A 22785-nucleotide genomic window follows, 5' to 3' on the forward strand; every position below is an offset into this window, starting at 1 on the left:
GATCTTGGGAGACTAAGAGGAATTGTTTGTACCTGGATAATCCTCCAGGCTGTGTGAGGGACATTTCTTTAAACCTGAGCACTGGAGAAGATGAACTATTTTAAAGAATATAGAAAATTATTTCATAGTCATATACAGACACATATATAATATACAAGTAGACGTATAAGGGGTATAATTTTCCAGTAGCACTGTAGTAGCTAATTCAGTCTATCAAGAAACATTTATAAAGCAGTTGGGCCAAGTACTGGGAGCAAAAAAATAATGAGAAAACGGGTCATTTTTCAAATAAAGAAAAATTGTAATTTTATCAAGTGTATGCCCCACTTTCTACTCACTTGCCTTTGTGCTACTCTTCAGTTGCATCTGTTAGGGGGCTGCTTTGTTTTTTTTCTCTTGAAATCAGTTTGTTATAATGTCTTGCCTGTGGGATGCCTCTAATATATTTTTTCTGAACCAAAAATGGTTTAAGATGGCCCAAGCACTTTTCTTATGATGAAGAGTATAGTGACTTATGGATAACTTACGTCTTTTAAAAATATAGGTGACTCGATGGATTCAGATGATGAACTTGGAGTCAGAAAGACCCGAGTTTGATTTTTGTGACTTCATAATCATGTAAGCTATGTAATACACTTAGCCTTTCTCAGCCTCAGTTTCCTCTTCTGTAAAATATGGATAGTAGCAATCTAACTCATAGAGGTTTTGCAAAGATCTAGTGAGATAACATACACAAAGTACTTTGCAAACCTTTTAGTGCTAAATAAATGCTAGCTATTTTGGTTATTGTTCTATAACTATTAGTACCCCTTTTAGAAAATGTTCTATAATAGAGTTGGTCTGCACATAAAAACAGGTCTAGTATACACTCTGTTTAGTGTCCAGTTACTATAGCTTTCTTTCTTTTTTTAAAACCCTTATCTTCAGTCTTAGATATTGATCCTAAGACAGAAGAGTGATAAGGACTAGGCAGTTGGGGTTGTGACTTGCCCAGGGTCACACAGCTAGGAAGTATCTGAGTTCAGACTGGCATTCTATCCATAGTGCTACCTAACTACCCCAACTATAGATTTCCAATAGATTTGGCTAACCCTATAAAATGACATTTAGAATGTCAGATTGTTTGTGACATATGATATAACTTTAAGAGTTAGGAATAGTATTTCAAAATAGCAATAATTGTTTTTCAGATTTAGATTGCTTTCTTAATGAAATGCTACCATTTTAGTACTTTATAGGGTTTTATTTTGGATGACAGTTTTATAACATACAAATCTTCTAAATGTACTTTTTACTAATCACAATTAGAAAAAACATTTTAGCATGACTGCTTAGGTGATTTATGTGAAGTCTTAAGATCACATTTTTGCAATAGCTTTGAAATTGCATGCAGCATAAAGGAATAAGGCTCTAATGAGTCATTAGGAATATATAAATACTGTTAATGATTAGTTATCTAGAAATTTGGGGGAATGAAACAATCTGGATAGCCTAGTATTTCAGCTAGCTCAGTACCTGACATAATATCTGTCTATTTTTAATGATCATATATTTTATATATAATAGTAACATCATAATATAATAATACACATGATTTATTATAAATATGTGATAAAGAAATTAAAGAAATAAATTATAATAGATATGCTTATCAAAGGGAAACAAATTCTCACATTAGCTATGTCCAGAAATCTATCTCATTCTTTTTTCCCCTCCTCCTTTCTATCTCTCCTTCTCCCTAACAAGGTAGGTGAAATAGGTTGTACATAGATTATCATACAATTCATATTTCCCCATTTATCATGTTATGAAACAAATTCACATTGCTTACACTCTAGAAAAATACATGAAAGAAGGAAAGCGAAGAATGGTGTGTTTCCGTCTGTATTTGGACTCTATCTTTCTATGGTGGTGGATATTAGTAGGTTTGTTTTTTTGTTTTTTTCCATGAGTTCCTTGGAGTTATCCTGTATCTTTGCCTTGTTGCTAATAGTTATGTCATTTACAGTCAATCATTATATATTGTTTCTGTGTATAACATTCTCTTGTTTTTGTGTAATAACATTGCTTCTGTGTATAACATTCTATTGGCTCTGCTCCCTTCACTTTTTGTCACTATAAGTCTTTTCAAGTTTTTTTTGTTTGTTTTTGGGGGGGATGTCATTTCTTATAGCAGAATAGTATCCCATTAATATACCACATATCCAACCATTCTCTAGTAGATGGACATCCCTTCAATTTTCAATTTTTGGCCACCACAGAAAGAGCTGCTATAAATATTTTAGAAAATATTTCTTTTCCTTTTTCCTTGATCACCTTAGGAAATAAACTTAATAGTGATATCACTGGGTCAAAAGGTATATGTGGTTTTATATCTCTTTGAGTGTAATTCCAGATTGCTCTACAAAATGTCTGGATCAGATTACAGTTCCACCAATTAGTGACATGACAAAAAAATTTAATATCTTCAAAAAATGTCTTATTCACTTCTCTTCCTTCTTAAATGGAATATACTGAATATAATATAAAAGTGGTTTATAATTATTATTATAAAATTCAAATATTATGACATATTGAAGAATGAATTCCAAGTTACAGATAGAGTAGATATAAGCATGACCACTTATTAGTCCAGTCAATAATCTTCAAACTTGTTTCCTTTCAAGAGTTCTTTTGGCTTGCCTTTTGCTCTGTGAGGTAGGTGTTGCTATCCATGTTATTCTGAGGAGGAAACTGAGGCAGAGAGAGAGTTAAATGATTTGCCCAGCCTCACGTGGCTCCAAAGTAACAGAATTAAAATTCAAAAAGAATCTAGCACTCTAATTCTCTGAGCCACCTGTCTTTTTAAAAAGAAGTAACAACATTCTTCAAAAATCAGTATATGCTGGGGCAGCTGGGTAGCTCAGTGGATTGAGAGCCAGGCCTAGAGACAGGAGGTCCTAGGTTCAAATCCAGCCTCAGACACTTCCCAGCTGTGTGACCTTGGGCAAGTCACTTGACCCCCATTGCCTACCCTTACCAATCTTCCACCTATAAGTCAATACACAGAAGTTAAGGGTTTAAAATTAAAAAAAAAATCAATATACTCTTTATCTTTAGGAAGTGTTTGAGCCATTTTAAACCTTTTTTTTTTGGTTCAGAAAAATATATTATCCCAGGCTATATACTATATATATACACTATAACAAACTGATTTATAAAAACAACAACAAAAAAAAACAACAGGCCATGATAGATGAAGCTGAATTTGAATAGTACAAATACAAGTGAATGGAAAGGGATACTTGATAAAATTATAATTTTTCTACATATGAAAGATAATATATTATTTTTGTGTTCCAGTCACTTGACACAAATTTAGAAATGCTTCCTAATAGATTGAATTAACTAATTCAGTGCTACTGAAAAATTATATGCCTCATATGTATACATATGCTCGAACATTCTTACAAAATGATTTCCTTAATTGTTCTTTGAAAGATTTCATCTTATCCATCAGTGCTCAGGTTTTAAGAGATCTTCCTCTCACAGTCTGAAGTGTTCTCCAGGTACATACTAATGATTCCTTTTAGTCTTTTCCAGTCTTTTCCTGGTAGCAATCTGTGCTTTTTTCATAAAAGTGGAAAGTAATTAGACAATCTCTGATGCAATGTAAGATAGCTGCCTTTCTACAAAATTAATTAGTGCCAGGTGGGCCAAAGGAGCCTTTCCCCAGTATTTTCTTCTTTTCCACAGAACTAACATCCTTTTCGCTATTGCCCCCCTCATTCTTTGCACATTCAGAATAATATCTAGGATTTGTGTCTCATTAGCATAGCATGCCTTTGGCTCTTCCTGGTTAGTCCACTCATCTTGTTCTGTCACCAAGCCAGTGTTTTCTTCAAGTGCTCTTTGGTGTTTGAAGAGAATTTGAAACATAAGTGGAATTTAAATGTCTATATAATATTAAGATTGCTAATGCTGAATAGTGCCAACAGGGTCAACTTTGTCATGAAATTTGTGATAACAGTTTGTGTTATGAATAAAAAGTTGCTCCACAAGTTGAGCTTGACAGTTGTCCAACAATAGAGTAATGCTCTTCTCCTCATGTAACCTTGTGATTTTTAATGTGATCTTTCAAGGAAGATACAGAAAGGACCAAGCAAAATATCTTTATTTATATTCACTATATGATATAAAAAAGTAAATATGTGATACCTTCAAGAGCTCTTGGATATTGTAAATTTCCATTGAACAAAGGTTTTATTTAGTAAAAGTCTATATCATTAGCACATATGAAAAAGATTCAACTTGTCCTTATTCTCCCTTTATCCACAGGGATTTGATTCATTGTCACTTAGAATAGAAATTGCCAAACATCAGTTTTGACCCAATTTAGTTCTTATTGCAAAAATATACTGATGATAGTCTGTGCTTACAGTAAGAAATAACTTCTGTAGGGTCATTCTTTCACTAGCTATGTCTAGCCTTTTATTTTCATTTTTTCACTTTGAAATACCAAAGCCACCCTTGCAGAAATGCACCTCAGTCAGTCAACTGAATTTAATTTAAAAACAAAAACAAAACCCTTTTCATCTTTTTAATGAACATTGAGATAGGAGTATTCACAGGTCTTTTCACTGAGAGCTATTTCTAAATATTTGGGCTGAGTTCATTGCTGTGAGAGGTGGGGCACATTATTTCATACCTTGACATTTCCCAAACCTTGGATTGATTTTCCAACAGCCGTCCTTTCTTAGAATGCACTATTTCTTCAACATTTTCTTGTCTTCTTCCATTTTGAGTTATGTATGGGCCATCTACCTTATTTCTATTTATGATTTGCATCAACTTTTAATCATTTTGCTCTTTGTATTATTACAAAAAAGGCTGATAGAATCCTTGTCACAAAAATGGCTTCCATAATATAGGTAGTTATGTTATGCTGCTTGTATATATGCGATTTTAGAGGCTAACCTACTTCATTATATTCTAGTTTAGATTGTTCGTTGATCTTTTAAAAGTCAAAAACCATCCTAGGCTCTTGGTTTGTGTGCCTCTAGAAAGCATATTGGCAACTTTGGGTTACTGAAATAAGTGTTTTCTCACTATTTTTCCCATCCACATACACAGTAATTCTTTGCCTTTGTGGGTTGGAGCCCTGAAATATATGTAGGTGGCTCTTTCTTTCCCCCATGCAGAATGTAGAGCTGTTCAGTCATCATCAGCTTTCTTCCACTGTCAAATTTTTCTGTTCCTCAATTTCTGTCACCTTTTCTGATCATTACCATCACTGTTCCTGTGGATTCCAGCACTCTTCTTCATTTTTATGTCTGTCTCCTCTTTGTTTCTCCTTTCTAATCCTATTATTTTTCTCCAGAAATCTATCATATCTATCATTGCTAAGAGTCTATTCATCTCCTTATTTCTTATTAATATCAGTTAGATTTCTCTAACTCTGAGAGGAGAAAGTTGAGCTTCCCCACTAGTATAGTTTTACTGTCTATTTCTTCCTATAACTTAATATTTCCTTTAAGAATTTGGATGCCATGCTGTTTAGTGCTTGTATGTTCATTGTTGGTATTACTTCATTATCTATGGTTCTTGTTAGCAAAATGTAGTTTCTCTATTTGTCTCTTTTAATTAGACCTATTTTTACTTTGAGATCATGATTACTACTTCTGCCTTTTTAACCTCAACTGAAGCACAATAGATTCTGCTCTAGCTCCTTTCTTGTTTCCTTCTAAGCTTTTTGGGATTCAGGGGTTGGAGAGGGAGTTTTTTTTTTTATAAACATAGCCAGCCATCATTTTTTCCCATGACAAATCCACAAGCCATAGTTTATTTGGAAATGTGCCTGATATCTGCTTAGTGTTGCTTATTTTCAAAAATGGAGGAAGGTAGCTAAATGATGCTATGTAAGCTTTCAACCTTTGACTTTTCTCATCGATGCCATTTGTTTGTGAGTCCTCAGAGGCTGCTGCTTCACTCTTAGAAGGTTCTTTATTGACTTTTCTGGCTACTTTCCGACTTAACACTATTTCAGAATATAGTGTTAAAAAATCCTAAAATTCTAAAACAAAATTTTAATTTTAAAGACTCTTAAAATCTTTAAATAAAATTTCCTGAGACTTATAAGAATCAGATGAAAAATTCTTAATTGTTTATAGTCATTTCATCCATTTGTCAAATTTGGAAATCTAATTAATAACACTGAGCTATTGGCTAAGTTTTGTGAAGACCTTCTAGCAGATATCAAAGCTTGAGGACCTCATTTCAATTTTCCATAGTCTATCTTTAATTCAGAATTATAAAGCTATAAAACCAGAGAACTGTAGAGGTAAAAGGCAAGGTATTCATTTGACAAATTAGGAAACTGAAGCTGAGAGGATTTGCAGAACTTTCCAAGAATTACAGAGCAATCAAATAATGTCTAGGATTCCTGATGGCCAGTCCAGTGCTTCCCAAATATCTTGCTAGTTCTAAATTTTGTGTTAAAAATGAGCGAAGTCAAGGCCTAGAGAGCTCAGATAAATTGCTTGTCACATAGATATTTGGTAGAATTGATGTTTCAACCATGATCTTCAGAACAAAGTCTAGAGTTCTTAATGCTTCCCTAGAAGTGAACTAGATGGCCTCTAATGTCTTTTAAGATTATAAGATTCTGTAATTTTTAACTAATGAATATAAATTCTCTGAGATTTAGTAAGATGTAGACTGTAGAAATAAATGGTTATTTTGTAGCACAGCCAGTTATTTAAATTTAAAAATTCGAGTTTGTTTTTTTAGAAAAGAAACAACTTTGACAAGTAACCATTTTTATTACTTCCACCACATCTTTTAGATTGTAAGCTCCTAAAAAAGTTAAGCATTTGTCTTTTCCTGATTTTATTTTTATTTTATTTCTGGAAAATTCTTAATTAATTTAGAATATTTTTCCATAGTTACATGATTCATGTTCTTTCCCTCCCCTCCTCTCACCTCTCTTCTATAACTAACAGGCAGTTCTGCTGGGTTTTACATGCGTCATTGATCAAGATCTATTTCCATATTATTAATATTTGCCTTAGGGTGATTGCTGGTCTTAAGCATTTGTATATCTCCTTGTAGTACTTGGCATCGTGCCTATAACCTAATTATAGAAATGGAGACATAGCTTTATGGCATAGTAGATAAAGTCAAGAAGGTTCAGAACTTGAGTTGAAATCTGGCCTCACTTCACACATTTACTAGTTGTACAATTGTGGGCAAAGGTATTGACAATGTTGGCCTCATTTTTCTTTTCTCTAAAATGAGCTCAAAAAGGAAATGAAAACCACTCCAGTATATTTGCCCAGAAAACTCCAAATAGAGGCACAAAGAATTAGATGTGACTGAAATGTCTGAATAACAACAATAATAGAAATAGTAGCTAATATTAATGTTTGTGAGATAGAAGCTTGATACACGTTTGCTGAATGGTGGTAGATTGCATTAAGAATTAAAATAATTAAGATTAAAATGTTGACCTAATTTTAAGATAATGTTTTCCCAAATTATATGCATATCGAAATACATTTTAGTTTGTTCTTGATGACTTTTACTAGCATGGAGATTTTTGTTGTTGTTGTTTTTCTTAGACGAGACCTAATTTTAAGCTAATTCTATGGATTTTTTTCAGAAATGATATAAGGAACTTTTCATTTTTTTAAACAGAGGCATCTTTTATTAATGGCACTAAAATCTATATTTATTACTCTTAAAATGCTTGTGTTTTGTGAGAGTTTTGTGTATTTATCAGTGGGAGAATTGATAGTTGCCAGTATCTTAAGTTTTCAATTATAGAATCAAAAGACTTCAAGTAGGACTTGGCACAGGAACATGCAGGCTGAAGCATTTAGTAAATTGAGATGATGGCTGAGCAATAAGACAGTTCTTGCTTTATATTAATTTCTCCCCTGAGTGGCTGAAGCCCCGTACTGGGGTCCTCCACTTCAGGCACTGAAGCTGCTCTGTTTATGGAACCACAGAGCTGGAGAGAGGGAGCATGACCATTTGGAACCCCAAATGGAAAGGAGAAGTCTGCAGAACCATTCACTTTACACTAAATAAGAACTGGCTATATGTCACAAAATGACCATTTATTTCTTTAGCCCACAAATTACTGTCTCAGAGAATATGTATTTATTAGTTATTAGAAATGAAAGAATCTTAGAATTGTAAGGGACATAAAAAGTCCTCTAGTCCACTTGTAATGAGGCACAAAGAACACTAGAGTTGGGTCCAGAAGATCATGGAAACTTCAACTCTACCACACATCTGTGTGACTTAAGTAATTTACCTGGCCTCTCTGGGCCTTGGTTTCATTATCTTCAAAACAAGAGGATTGACTGGATGATTTATAAGTTCCCTTCCAAATTTATTATTCCCTTTTGGAAGCATGAAAATTTATTCTTAACTCCTACTCAGAGCACATACATGCATTATTGACCCAGAACAGAAGGAAGAGATGTTAAATACAAAATAATAACTAGCACATGCAATTACTAGCTGCTAAACAAATACCAGCCGTAAGTTATATTTCGTTACTCAAAATTGCAAATAAATTATCAGGTCTACAATCCTTATTCTTCATTTGCTTTTAAAAAAGTGATATTTTGTTGTCAATAAGCATTTTAAGGAGCAGCAAGGTGGCACAGTGGAGAGAGTGCTTGGACCTGAAGCCAGAAAGACTTGTCTTCCTGAATTCAAATCTTGCATCAGACACTTCTAGCTGGGTGACCCTGGGCAAGTCCTCTAATCCTGTTTGCCTTGGTTCCTTTTTTGTAAAATGAGCTGGAGAAGAAAATGGCAAACCACGCCAGTATCTTTGCCAAGAAAACCTCTAATCAGGTCATCAAGAGTCAGGCAACTGAAAAGCAACTGAATAACAACATGGACCAGGTACTATGCTAAATGCTGTGCATATAACAAAAAGCAAAACCAACCCTTGTCTTCAATGAGCTCACATTTCATATGCCATATTCAGGGCTATAAAACCTGTAAAAAGTGTGTGAAAGTTTTTCAAGAGGATGACTAGTCCTGCTATTTGATTTCTGCTCTTTCGAAAGATTACCTGAATTTCTTCTCAGCTGTGCCAGACAGCTTGGCAGAGAAAAAAAAATTGAGAATCTTGGAGTCCAGATTGTTTGGAAGTGTTGCGTAAAAGGTATTAAAATAACCAGATTTAGGAATAGAAATAATCCCACCTTCTGGCAGTGCTGCAGCTAGGCTAATTTTGACTCTGAGTAGCTCACCTAGAGGCAGAAACTAAGCATGGTGCATGAGTCCATTTTGCTTACTCTGTTTTTCCAAATCCCCTTTTATGCTTTTTCCAAATCCCACTCAGTCAACAGGCAGCTGATAAAGATGCTATGTTGAAATAAACGAGAGCTAAATAACATGGTATTGAGAGCCCGGTGTAGAAAATAGGAGGGAAATGGGAATGGATGTCACAGGTCAAGACAGAAGCATTCATTACATTAATAAAGCATTTATTAAACTTTATTTATATTCATTTATTTATAAGCACCTATTGAGTATAGTTTCTCATGAGAGCCAGCATGGCATACTTGATAGCTAGCTAATCCAGAAGACTGAGTTAAAGTCTTGCCTCTGACACATGCCAGCTGTGAGCCTCCTTTACTGCACATCTCAGTGCCCACAGGGGCCAATTTTCATTGGTAGAAGGTGTTTCCTTGCCAAAGTTCCCTGTAACAATGAAATCACAGGTTAAACGTTTTACTAAATCTATAGTGCATTGTGGGGAGTTTGGGGGTAGAGAGAACATTAAATAAAATAGTTGTTTCTATCATCAAGGAACTTACAACTTAATAAAAAGAATTCAACCATGAATTTAAATAAATATAACACAAGTTATGCATTTAGTATTATGAGACTGGATGAGAGAAAAATCACTTAGACCTGAAGAGATCAGGAGAGATTATATAGAGGAGGTGATCTTTGACTTGGATCTTCATGTTTGGGTAAGATATCAGTAACTAAAGCAGAGAGAAGTGAAAGGATGCAAGAAGCAGAATTTTAGGAGCATAAAATACTTTTTTCCAGGCAGATGTTAGCAAGCAAATATTTATGGAAGAGTACGGTAGTGTTCTTTTGAAAGGCATGACATTGGAAGGACCATCTGAATATGTAATTCATTTGATATGACTATAATTATTATCATGAAAGAAAATTATTTAGGTTTTTTTTTTTCAAAAGCCATAATATAAATGTATGGAGGGAACAAGAAAATAAAAGTGGCTAATTTAAATTGTAATAATAGTTTATGCTTAGACTCAATTTATAAGAAAATTTATAAGTTTATTATTCTGAGTTAGCCCCACACTAACCAGACATTTTATTTCATAAGCAGATCCCTCTCTGCACCTGTTTCCTAAAAACAATCCACCTGAAACATGTAACTTTCCATCCTTAAAGTCTCTAGTTTTCTTCCCAGTTCTCCCCAACTTGAATTCTGCCTTAAGTTATAAGATAATAAATAGAAATCATGTCTGTTTTTCAAGATGTGACTTGTGGACAAGACATACTAGTGGTCTATCATGTTGTCCTCAAATCACAAGAGGATGAAGACTGAGCCCGAAACATTTTAAAGATATTAATCGCTTAATTCTGTCTTGTTGAGAGTTTTGCATTTTCAACTAACTTATATAACCAGCATGCCTTGTTAGGAAAAGCATTTCAGCTCTGAGCACCAATATTATAAACTGTTTTCTACTTAGTTACTAGCAAAGTAGACAAGCTCAAAGAAAACTGTTCTCCAAGTAGTATGAGAAAATTGAAACAATCACATACAGTTGAACAGGATTCAGAGATAAACAAGTCAAACCTGTTCTGGTTTTCTTGAATAGGCTTTTGAAAAGCCAGGATCTTCATATTTGTTTTTGAAGGGACAAACAAATCTAGCCTCTCCTCTTTGATAAGGACTGTGCTACCTGTGCTTTCTTTACACACATTCAGATCTGAATTAAACAAAATTGGAAAATTATCCTTGCTTCTTGGAAAGCTAGCAGGCTTGAAAGTGTTCATGTGAAAGTTTCCTTTTATTTCAATAAAGTTGGGATGGTTCAGGTTGAATTTTTTTTCAAAATATGTCTAATTTTAAAGCTAGATATCACTGGGAGCTAAAAGCATAGTTGTTAGACCAGATATGCTGTTCATTTGACTTAATATTCTAAATGTGAGTTTTATCCATCACTTTTTTTCTATTAAAACCTTACCTTCTGTCCTAGTAACAATTCAAAGACAGAAGGGTAAGGGCTACGCAATTGGGGTTAAGTGAGTTGTGCAGGGTCACACTGCTTAGAAAGTGCCTGAGGTCAGATTTAAACCAGGCCCTCCCAAATCCAGGCCTATCACTCTATCCTCTACTTTACCCCGCTGCCCTTATCAATCTATTTTTACCTTCCTTTGTATCCCCATTAGTTAGCCCAGTGCCTGGCACTTAATAAGCATTTAATAAATGCTTTGTTGCCTAAGGACAAATGAGAGTTGTACAATTAAAAGAATCCAACTGAATCTGTATAGATAATCTTATTACAAATTAATCTGGAAGGTATCAGGAAAATGGAAGGAAGTTTCACTAGTTGTCTTTGGAGAACCAAATGCAGTTGTTTGCAAGACTAGTTTCATCATACCCTAGTCCAGTGATGGGCAACCTTTTAAGCTTGGTGTGTCAAAATTCACCCTAAAACCGAACATAACTTGGGTGGTGTGTCACTTTGAGAAAAATAAAACATAATTTCACGATATTTATAGTTTAAATAACAAATATGTATAATTTAATATATAACTGTATTTAATGAACCAAAATAGGTAAATTAATATAGGTAGAATTGTCATCTATAGTGCAGTGTCTACATTATAGCAAATGTTTCATCCTTGGCATGTGGCCCCATACTTCTCTGTATGCGGCCACGTGTCATCGAAAATGGCACACGCGTCAAAGGTTTGCCATCACCGCCCTAAGCCAACATGAAAAATTTCACGGGATGTTTTTCTTGTCCCATGCTTTGCTTATAAGGCTATAAAGCAAAATTGCTTTTGTGATAACACTTGATATTTATGTTGCTCTATAAGGTTGAAAAACAAAGATTTTATCATTTTAACTAGACAACACCCTGTGAGGAAGTTAGGAATTATTTTATTCTTTATATTTGCAACCATAGCATTTAGCCCAGTTCCCGGTGCAAATTCATCACTTACAAAATGTTTATTGGTATATTTGTTGATATTATTGGCCTGCTTTTAACATTTTTGGACACTATGGTGTATGGAGTTCAAGTGACTTGTTCATGATGACACAGGTATTCATTGTTAAAGACAGTATTTAAATCTTGATTTTTATGACCTTTTAATTTTCAAATTCAACAGTCCACAGTGCCATGATACTTCTCTAAAGCAGTTATACAGCAACTTGTGGATTAAATTGGCACCTTAAATTTATTTTTTCCTTTAAAATTTTTATTCAGCTAGAATCTCAATAGAATATAATATTTTGAAACTAACATATATTCTAGGAAATTTAGGAAACTAGAAATTAGGAAATCTAGGAAAAACCAAAACGAACTATTGGTGGTTTCATTCATTTTGACAATTTGATGCTGTTTATTCCCAACATGAAACAGGTAATAGAAAGAGTTGATCAGAAATGTAGGATGGAAAACTTGATAGCTTCTCATTTCTGGCTATGAGGTATTGATTGTGTGCTTTCATTTTTTTCTCTAAAGTTCCAGTATTTTGCATTTCTATATCCTAGAAAAGAATTTCTGTTTTAGTAGTAAAAAGTACTAGATTTGGAATCCAGAGATATTGGATTTAAAATCCTAGTTCTTACATTTTATCTGCTATGTGACCATTGCTTTATTGATCCTTAATTTTTCTTCTCTGTAAAATAGAAATAATCCTGATCATTCCATTAAATAGGATACTCCCCACCTCATAATGTAATTGTGAGAAAATTGTCTTATACACCTAGAAGCACTAGCTACATAAATATGACTAATTAGCAGAAATATATATATATATGTATTATTTTTAAAGATTTTTTCTGTTTACATGATTTATGTTCTCTCTCTCCCCACCCTCCCAGAGCTGACAAGCAATTCCACTAAGTTATACATGTATTCAGAAATATATTTAAACATAACTATAAACATAACTATATATGTTTCAGAGTCAAATGTAAGTAATAGATAAGTGATTGTCCATTCTTGGGAATTATCTAGGCCTCTGATTTTCTATCTTAACAGGTAATTGAATGCTGATTTGCTCTTCTTTCCATTCCCAATAAATTAGGGTGTTCTTCAGAAAAAAAATCATTTGAAAATCAAGCTCTAAAACTCTTTGGAGAGTCTTTTCCATCACTGAATCTTGGGATTAATCACAAGCATTTCAATTTATGGAAAGTAGCTCATATAATGCTAATTTTATTTGGAAGTTCTTAAAATTGCTCTTTTGCATTTGAGTAAAACCAGTAAGAAGCATTAAAATGATTTTTTAATCATAGCTGGGATTAATATACCATTAGCTATCCAGAAGCTTTTTTATTTCAATAAAATACAATATACACATGGAGCCATCATGACTGTGATTAGGTCATCCCTCAAGGTTTACCTTGAGAAGAAAATTGGAATATAAATTTAGATTGTAATCTTGTGAAGCAAAACCAGTTGTTAGTTTCTCAACTGATTCAAACTGAGAGTCCTTTTAACTTCCTGTATAGATAGGGCCTCCAGTGTCATACAGCCAAGGAAGAACAGTGTTTATTCAACTGAGGGGACATTCATACTGGAGAAATAAAAAGCTGATGCTGTAACAAAACAATCAGCTATTTAGCAAATCTAATGCCTCCCTTGGTCCTCTCTTTCTAAATAATGTAGCTGTTCTGTAGAAAGAAAATTTCTCAGAGTGGCTGTATTCTGGCTCTCTAATTCTATGTTCTCATTCCCAAATCCAATCTTTCCACTAGGAAAGTGAGTGGAAAGAAATCAGAATGCCAAATGCATGTTGGGCTTCAATCTACCCCTGCTGAGTTTGACTCAGATATAACTAATTGGCTTGGTTAATCCTAGTTCAGCTTCCCTGCTGTGCTTTGTATGGTGGTACCAACACGGTCCTTCCTCAGCATCAGTTTAATTGTTGGCAGAGCAGTCTGAAAATCTTGTGAGCTGCCCTTCTGGTGTGACTGTGGCTCCCTAGAACATATAATGTAATTAACACAGCCAAAGCAAAATTAGAGGATAGGGCTTATTAAGGTTCAAGTACATGGATCGAATAGCTCATGTTCACTTAGGGAAAAGAAATCTGGTCTTGGTGTTACAAAGACCTGAGTTTGTATCTTGCCTTTGACATATACTATCTTTGTGACCCTGGATAAGTTTGTTGACTTCTAATTGCTGTATGGCAACTCCCTGAGGAAGGGTTTCTTAACCTGAAGTCTTCTAACTTGATTTCTAAGATATTTTGATAATTATTTTTTCTATTTATTTAGTTTCCTTTGTAATCTTATTGATCTTATTTTATGCATTTAGAAACATTATTTGGAGAAGAGGAAAATAGGCGACCCTTAGACTACCAAGGATTCCATGGCACAAAAAAATGTTAACTGATGCTCCAGGATGATAAGTTGCAGGAAATGTGCTAATATACATTAGTAGAAAGAATATCCTCATTAGGAAGTTGCCGTTGTCATTGAAGCCACGTGTCTAGTTCCTACCTCTGTATCCATTTAGGTTTCCTCACAATAATTCTGTGTGGGGAATGCAGGTGTTATTGCCTCTTGATGGGTGATGAAGCAAAGGATCAGAGAAGCTAAGTGTTTTTAAATTTTTTGTCATATAACTAGTAAGTGTCTGATCTGGGACTTGAAATCAAAAGTTCTTTGGCTTAAGCTTTAGTGATTTTTCTACTATGGCACTTATATAGATGCCTAGAATTCCCCCTTAAAGCAATATGCATTGCTTTAAGGAAAGAATTGTGATATATAACATAATCTATAATATAACCAGACAGTTTATAAACAATAAGCCAGGAGACCTGTTAAAAGTCAGAGACTATCTGCTGGCACTTTACCTGATTCTATTATGGTTAAAAACCAAGAATGAAGCAAGAAAGCATTTATATTTCAGGATATATATATATATATATATATGTGTGTGTGTGTGTGTGTGTGTGTGTGTGTGTGTGTATGCATACATTTATACACATGTATGTATATTTGCATATATGAATATATATTTATACATACACATTCTCCTTGCTTTGTCCTTGTTACCTTTTTGTGCCCTTCCTTACTACCAGTTCTTTCAGTAGCATGTGGGCACAAATCAGTTCCAGTTCAGTAATATGACAATGCATTATACATTTGACATTTAGCTCAGTTTTGCATTTTCTTCAGTATTTATGTAGTTAGTCATCATGAGCCATGGAAGAACACATTTTTTCCCTTTCCTTACTTGGCCTCTATTAATGTAAAATATTTCAGAAGCTCTTCATTTCATTTCATTTACTCTCTTTCCCCATTGGCATCTCAGCAAATGTGCTTGGTGGAGAGGGGAAGGAGGAAGGAAAGCATCAATATATAGCTATGGTTTATCTCTGACATTTGACAAATAATGGCATACAGTTTAAACAGTGTTGCTGGAACCAAATCAGCTATACATTTTAGAAGTTTCTAGCTGGGAGAAACACTAATCAGATTCATTTCTTTTAGAGAAGAATTCTGTGAGTGTGTGTTGAGTGTGAAATCTTTAGTTTGTATTGCTTTCTCAATAGAGTGGGGTAGGACTTCTCTTTATGGATGGCAACCTTAAAGTAAGTTAACTCTAAACGGTATGACCCATTAAATTTTTCCAACATGGTGGCAAGACCCTGAGAATTTGCATGTGTATAGCACTCACATCTAGAAATGGAAGAACAGAGGTATCATCTCAGGTCAGATTGCCCCACAACACATCAAATACAGTTGGGCAGTTTCTGTACTCAAAAGCCCTGGTAGGGTGGTGCACATCTGTAATCCTTGCTTAAGGGGAGGCCACAGGGGCACAGGAGTTGTGGACTGCATTAAGGTAAAGTCAGTTGGGTGTCCATAATAAATCTCATTTCATGATTAGCTCCCAGGAGTCTAGGGAGGGCAGATTTCCTAAGAAGGGAAGGAGTAGGCTAGATCAAAAAGTCAACAATTCAAAGCTTCCAAGTTGATCATCATTGGAGTCAGCCCATGAGTGGCAGCTGTACATCTAGAGTGAGATAGGGAAACTCAATCTCAAACAAAACAAAATAAAAAACAAACAAAATAATCCCTTTAAAAACCCAAACTGAGCATATATCCCAAAGTAAGCATGGTTCTAAGAAGGCTGAATTTGTAAATTTGTTTGCTGTGTATGGCACTGAATGAGTGAATAAACATTTTTAACAAAAGGTCATGGATTATGCCCTTAATCCTGTCTAGTCTTCCTGTGAATGCATAGTTTGGGTCATAAAGTTGAATGGGCAGAAATATCTAGATTCCTTTTCACTGGGACTAGAGAAACAATGCAGGTAGAGATATCCTAAGAGATGAGTTAGTAGCAGCATCTTTCTATATGTGTAGAACCATTCAGACCACAAATGGAGCAAATTTATACTATATTCACAATGGTATAGATAAGGGAATTTAGGAATAGAAATATGAGGGAAAGCTAGGTGGCTCAGTAGCTAAAGAGCTACTAGAGACAGGGGAGGATCTGGGTTCACTTTTGGCCTCAGAAACTTCCTAGCTGTTTGACCCTGGGCAAGTTAGTTAACCCCCATTGCCTAGTCCTTACTTGTCTTGGAACAAATACTCAATATTGATTCTAAGACCCAAGGTAAAGGTTTTTTAAAAAAGAATAGAAATACAAGCACTGTTTTTTTGAAATACATATTTATGCATATTTTATATTCATAAAATACATAAAGTTAAAAAAGAAAAGCAATTATACTGAAATATAGTTATTGAGCTTTTAAAAAGAGGTCACAGAACTCAGGTTAAGAACTCTTATCTTATATAGTATTTTCACTACTACATCCAGAAAGTTTACAATGTTAGATAATATTTAATTTTTACTTTGAGTCTTTTCTTCAGAAGCATTAATATCTATACTTTTTTTTTATAAATGACCCCTTCACAACCATTCTGTTGAGATATTTGTAAAGCTCTTTGCAAACTTTAAAGTGCTATACAGATGCTAACTATTATTCTTTTATCATTTGAGCTATATGCAACAGACTTTTTTCATTGTCCTAAGGATGATCTTGGTTCTATTTTTTACTCTGCTTTTGTGAACCAGGATTCTTACTGGTAGACTGAGGATATTAAAGTGCACAAACAGATGCTTCCATTCTGGGGAATAGCTGATCCAGGATAGTGGGGGTGGAAATGGAAGGATCCTGAACTTCCTGCATAGGATTCCAGTGAGAGCTGTAATGTGCCACCTACACGGAGAAAATGCTGTCATCTGGGCTGATGCCACCAGTGCTTTCAGACTTTGCACTCTACTTTCGATTATAAAGTAGGCGGCAGAACTTAAAGAATTAAAAACAGATTTTGCTCGTAAGGCTAAAAAAAAGCTCTCTGTTCAGGGATCTCCCCTACCCCCCAAAATATATAGCCATTAATGCTTCTGAGAAAAAGATTCAAAGCAAAAATTAAATATTATCTAACAATGTAAACTCTCTGAAAGTAGTAGGTAGCTGTCATTTAGTGAAAAGAATACTATAAGACAGGAATTCTTAACCTGAGTTCTTTGACCTCTTTTTAAAATTTTGATAACTATTTCAGTATAATTGATTTTCTTTTAACCCTCTGTATTTTATGAATTTTAAAATATGCATAAAAGTATGCCCAAGAGGCATCCATAGGCTTCATCAGACTCTCAAACGGGTTTGTAACCCAAAATGGTTAAGAACCTCTGCTATGAAAAACTTGGAAGATTTGAGATGGAGTTCTGGCTTTTTTGCTCACTAGGGATGTGATACCGAGTAAATCAGCTAACCCAGTGGTTCCCAAACTTTTTTTTGCCTACTGCCCCCTTTCCTGAAAAAATATTACTTAACCCCCTGGAAATTATTTTTTTTAAAATTTTAATAGCAATTAATAGGAAATATAAATGCACCTGTGGCCATCACCACCCCCTTGGATCGCTGCAGCACCCATCACGGGGCAGGGGCACCCACTTAGGGAATCACTGAGCTAACCTTTCTCATTCTCAATTCCCTCGTTTCTAAAAGGAAGAGGGAATTGCACCATACAACTTTTTCTAGCTTTAAATATCACTATTCTTATCATAACATTTTCCTGTTCAAAATTGTGCTCCCCCAAGATGCCAATAAAAGTATTTTGATATTTTGGTTCCTTAAACAGCAGTTTTTTTTTTTCAACTCACCTCCAAATGTCCACTCTCCAAAAAATAAGTTCCCTTCCCAAAAATGAGCTAAGTAAAACCATTTAGTAGAAGAATTTATTGTCACTAATAGTCATATATTTTTCTTTTCTTTTTCTTTTTTTTTTTGTTTTTTGTTTTCTATTTTAGCTTTAGTTGAAAGAAATGAAGCATCAGTATCACCCTTGTCCATCATATTTAATGTGTCTTGCCTTCATTTGCAATACTGTCATTATTTTGTATGTGGGATATGTAGCCTTCAGTTTGCATCACTTTATTTTACTATTTTTTATTTTATTAAAAAAAAAACTTACATTCTGTCTTAAAAAGAATTCTGTGTATTGATGCCAAGGCAGAAGAGTGTTAAGGGCTAAGCAAAGTGACTTGCTCAGGGTCACACAGGTAAGAAGTTCTGAGTGGCGTTTTGTGGCATCGGATTGTTAAGACAGGAAAAAGAAAATGAGAACAACCAGACTAGTGGTTAGCCCATGTTGCTCCAAACGCTATGGGCCTTGGAGTTTATTTTATACTGGTTTCAAACAAAGAACACAAAGAAAGAGTCACAGCTGTGAAGGGGTTACAAATCATACACAACCCATTAAAGTCTAAAAAGTAGAGAGATGGGCACAAGGGCAAGGGCCAAATTCCAACCACCAATTAGTAGGGGTTAATTCTGGGAGCAGAAATATATTTCATGGAGATGTTTACTAATTGCGTTCTGCCTTGATTTACAGGACTGCACCTGATCAGATAAAGTCTGGCTCCAGTTTATCTAAGTAATATTTTTTAGGGTTTAGGCTTCTTAATTATCAAGGAGAGAAATTGTTAACTCATTAGCTGCTGGTCTGATTAAGGACTCAAAGTTTTTCATTAAGTCTATAATGTTTTTCCAATAAGAAAAGGTATGGATCATAAGAGGTGTCAAAAGAGGGGTCTCAGATTTTTATCTATTCTCTTATTGGCTTCCCACAAGAAGTGTCTGACGTCACATTTGAACTCAGGACCTCCCACCTCTAAGCCTAGATCTCAATCCACTGAGCTACCTAGCTGCCCCAAGTCTTCATGAATACTTTAAACATATCTACTCATATTTCTCCCAGGTCTTCATATTCATTTTTTGTAGAGCAATTACATTACATTCGTGTACCACAAATTTTAAAGTAATTTCTCAAATTCATTTCTAGCATTTTACTATTACAAACATTGCAGTGAAAATTTTTTGTACGTTAATTTTTTTAGCTTTCATTGACCTCCATGAGTATTGATCCAATAAGTGAGATTGCTAGCTCAAATAATATAAACAATTTAGTGACATCTTATTAATTCAAAATGTTTACCAAAATTTACAACTCTCTCAGCCTCAAATTAGTGTCCATCTCTTTAGTATCCCTTTTAATTTGGAAAAAATATCAATATTTTTTTCATATTACCAATTTGATGAGTATGACCTAATACCTTACCTTTGCTTTTCTCCATCTTTTAGTGACTTAAAAATTGTTTTTAATTTGGTCATTTAAAGTTTCTCCCTTTTTTGCAAACTCTTTCTTCATCTTCCTTGACTATTGATCAAGTAAGAAGTGGTCTATTTGTATATTGAACTGCTATCAGTGATGTTTAATGAAAAGATTTCCCCCAATCTTTATTTCTCCTTCTTATTGTAGCTGTATTGGTATTTTTGTACAAAGTCTTTTTCATTTGGTATAATGGTTTTGTCTCTTATAATTTCTACTATCTCATGTTGATTATGAATTTTTCCCTTATCTATGGGTGAACAAAAATAGAGAGTAGGAATTATATTAACATTTTGCTTTTTAATGCTATAATTTCAAATGAAAATTTTAAATCCACTTGAAACTTTTGTAATATTTGGGGCATACTCTTTCTAACTTATCTTGTGCCAAACTACTATTTAGTTTTCCAATCAGTTTTTGTCAAAGTATTCTTGGAGTAATTAGAGAGTAGGATTTGCAACATATCCATGCTATTTCTTGGGTTAATAATTTTGTTCACTTTCTAAGCTTCACTTAGTAAATAAAATATCCTGTTTTTGATAAAGATAATTTTGTCTCTCTAATTTGCCTGTCTTTGACTTTCCTCACTTTACCCTTTTCTCATTGGGAACACTTCCAATATTTCTACATTGCTGATAATACAAACTCTTTCTTGCTTTTGAATAAATACTTCTGATTATATTAGGGAAAGCTCCTTCTAAACACTTTACCCTTCAGCATTTTTAAAATGAAGGTTTGCTGTATTGTGTTGGTGGAGTTTTTGGTACTTGTGGATCTAATACTGTGGCTTTGTTTTCATTGTTAATATTAATTATAATAATTATTTTCCTAATATAGTTTAGTTATATATATTTATAGTTCTTTTCTTTGCTTAACTTTCATTACCCTGTTTAATGTTTGTTCACAGTAGTGGAGCCCCTTTTTGACTTCTCACTGTTTCTTAGTCATTTTTTCTGTAATTTTTCTTGTGAGGAAAATTTTTCCTTTCCCTTCTATTATTGTTATATATTATATATTATAACTTACTTATCATTTTTCAGGTGATAAGAGGAAAATAGGCCTAATTACAACCACTCAGTCATTTACTGACTATCTTTTCTGATGAGATGCCTAACTTAGTGCTGATGGTAGAGAAAAGTCTGGGTCGCAGGATAGTAACCCATAGGACAGGACTGACTTGTACCTCGGTCCTTCCTTTTCCATCAACAATATCCTCCCCAATATACCTAAAAATAAATTTGATAAGCATCTCTTAGTAGAGGAGGCAGCAGGAAGGAGCCACACATACCTATAGCTGTTTCTTTTGGAAGTAGTAGTTATATAAGATTTTTTTTATTGGGAAAAATGCAGGTAAAGTGCAGTAAATTAGTTCTGTGACCTTGAGGAAGTCTCTTTACTTCCTTGAGCTTTAGTTTCTTCTGTACAATGAAATTCTCCTCAGATGATTTTAAAAATTCTTTTTACCTTTAACATTCTGTTATTTTATGTTCTAATCCAATTAATGTTGAATAGATACTGATGATACTGAAGGCTCAGTCAAATGTAGATCAATAAAAACAAGGGGGAAAACAAAAGCCAGAAATTGGCATATGACATTTGACTCCTGCCAAGTTTCCCACCCATAAAGAGATCTAATCCACTCTACCCCACGGTTGGTCCCCAACTCTGCCTTCATTTTTTATGACTCTGATAAGAGGGCTACAGCTATAATCACTCCAAGAATTGGGTCATTCACACAGTTTGTGTGAAGCATTCATTTCCCTCAATGCAGTCATTTAATACAGTGAGTATTTTCTCCTTGAGTGACCCTGCTGTCTGCACAGGGCCCAGAACCCCTTCATAGGAGCTACAAATCCTGTGCTGTAATACAGAGTGTGGCATAAGGTGTGGATTCTTTCAAGAAAGGGGAAGGAAGTGGTGGTGATAAAATCCCTGGCAGGGCTTGAATAAAAACTATGCTCAAATCATTGACTTTCCTTTTCTCCTCATTGTTTTGATGCAGAGTGAGTCATCTTCAGCTGGTAGATGGAGAACACTTTAAACTCTGTTTATTTTTCCAGCTGCTCAGCAATTCTTGTCATTGGTGAATTATTCCTTGGTAATGATGGCTGGATTCTGTAAGAAAATTACCAAGAATAAAAACTATCTAACCCACTCTTACTCTTAAATCTATATCCAATTTTAAAAAGTTGTATTTCCCGGGACAACCAAGAGAGACCATGATTTTAGATTTTCATCAGGATTAATGACAACTTCTACCCACAGAGATTATCTGCTATATTATCCCCAATGGATTAGATACCATCTTGACATTCTTGGTTTTTCATTTCAGCGTGGAGAGACTTATGTCATCACTCTTCCCACTTCCCTATAATTTTCACATTTGTTTTTTTTATGTCACAAATAGACAAGGCTTTCTAGAATTATCCCCTGATGAACTCTGGTTAGCCCTAGAAGACTGACATATTCTCAGAAAAGATACTTCTCATTCCTTTGAGATTCTATTGTGTTATCCTCAAGATACCTCATCTAGGCTGAGAAGTTAGTCAAAGGTTAAAAAAAAAAACCTGGAGTAGACAAATAGAATTTTTGATACTAGAAGGTCCAGGCACATTAATTGATACAAAAAAATACTGTAATTTTACTTTGAAATAAAATTTTTCATCCTTCAATCTTTATTTGCCTTATGAATAAAAAAACAGTTACCTCATTAATTGACATATCTTGTCCCTGTAAGGTATTATTAAACTTTGGTTCCTTTAGTAAAATGAGAAATGCTACTGTTTTGTTGTCATGTTAAAAGCTTTTGGCTTGAGATTTCAACAAAAGGAGTGATCTCAGAGTATTTATCATTA

The 22785-nt window shown here is 34.3% G+C and overlaps 1 protein-coding gene across 2 annotated transcripts in view; it reads left to right on the forward strand.

The window, feature by feature from the left end:
- The window catches only part of CTTNBP2 (cortactin binding protein 2), a 191013-nt gene that overhangs the window by 36044 nt on the left and 132184 nt on the right, over nucleotides 1-22785 (forward strand). The window lies entirely within an intron of this gene.

Source organism: Gracilinanus agilis, chromosome 5, assembly GCF_016433145.1.
Source record: "Gracilinanus agilis isolate LMUSP501 chromosome 5, AgileGrace, whole genome shotgun sequence".
Lineage (NCBI taxonomy): Eukaryota > Metazoa > Chordata > Mammalia > Didelphimorphia > Didelphidae > Gracilinanus > Gracilinanus agilis.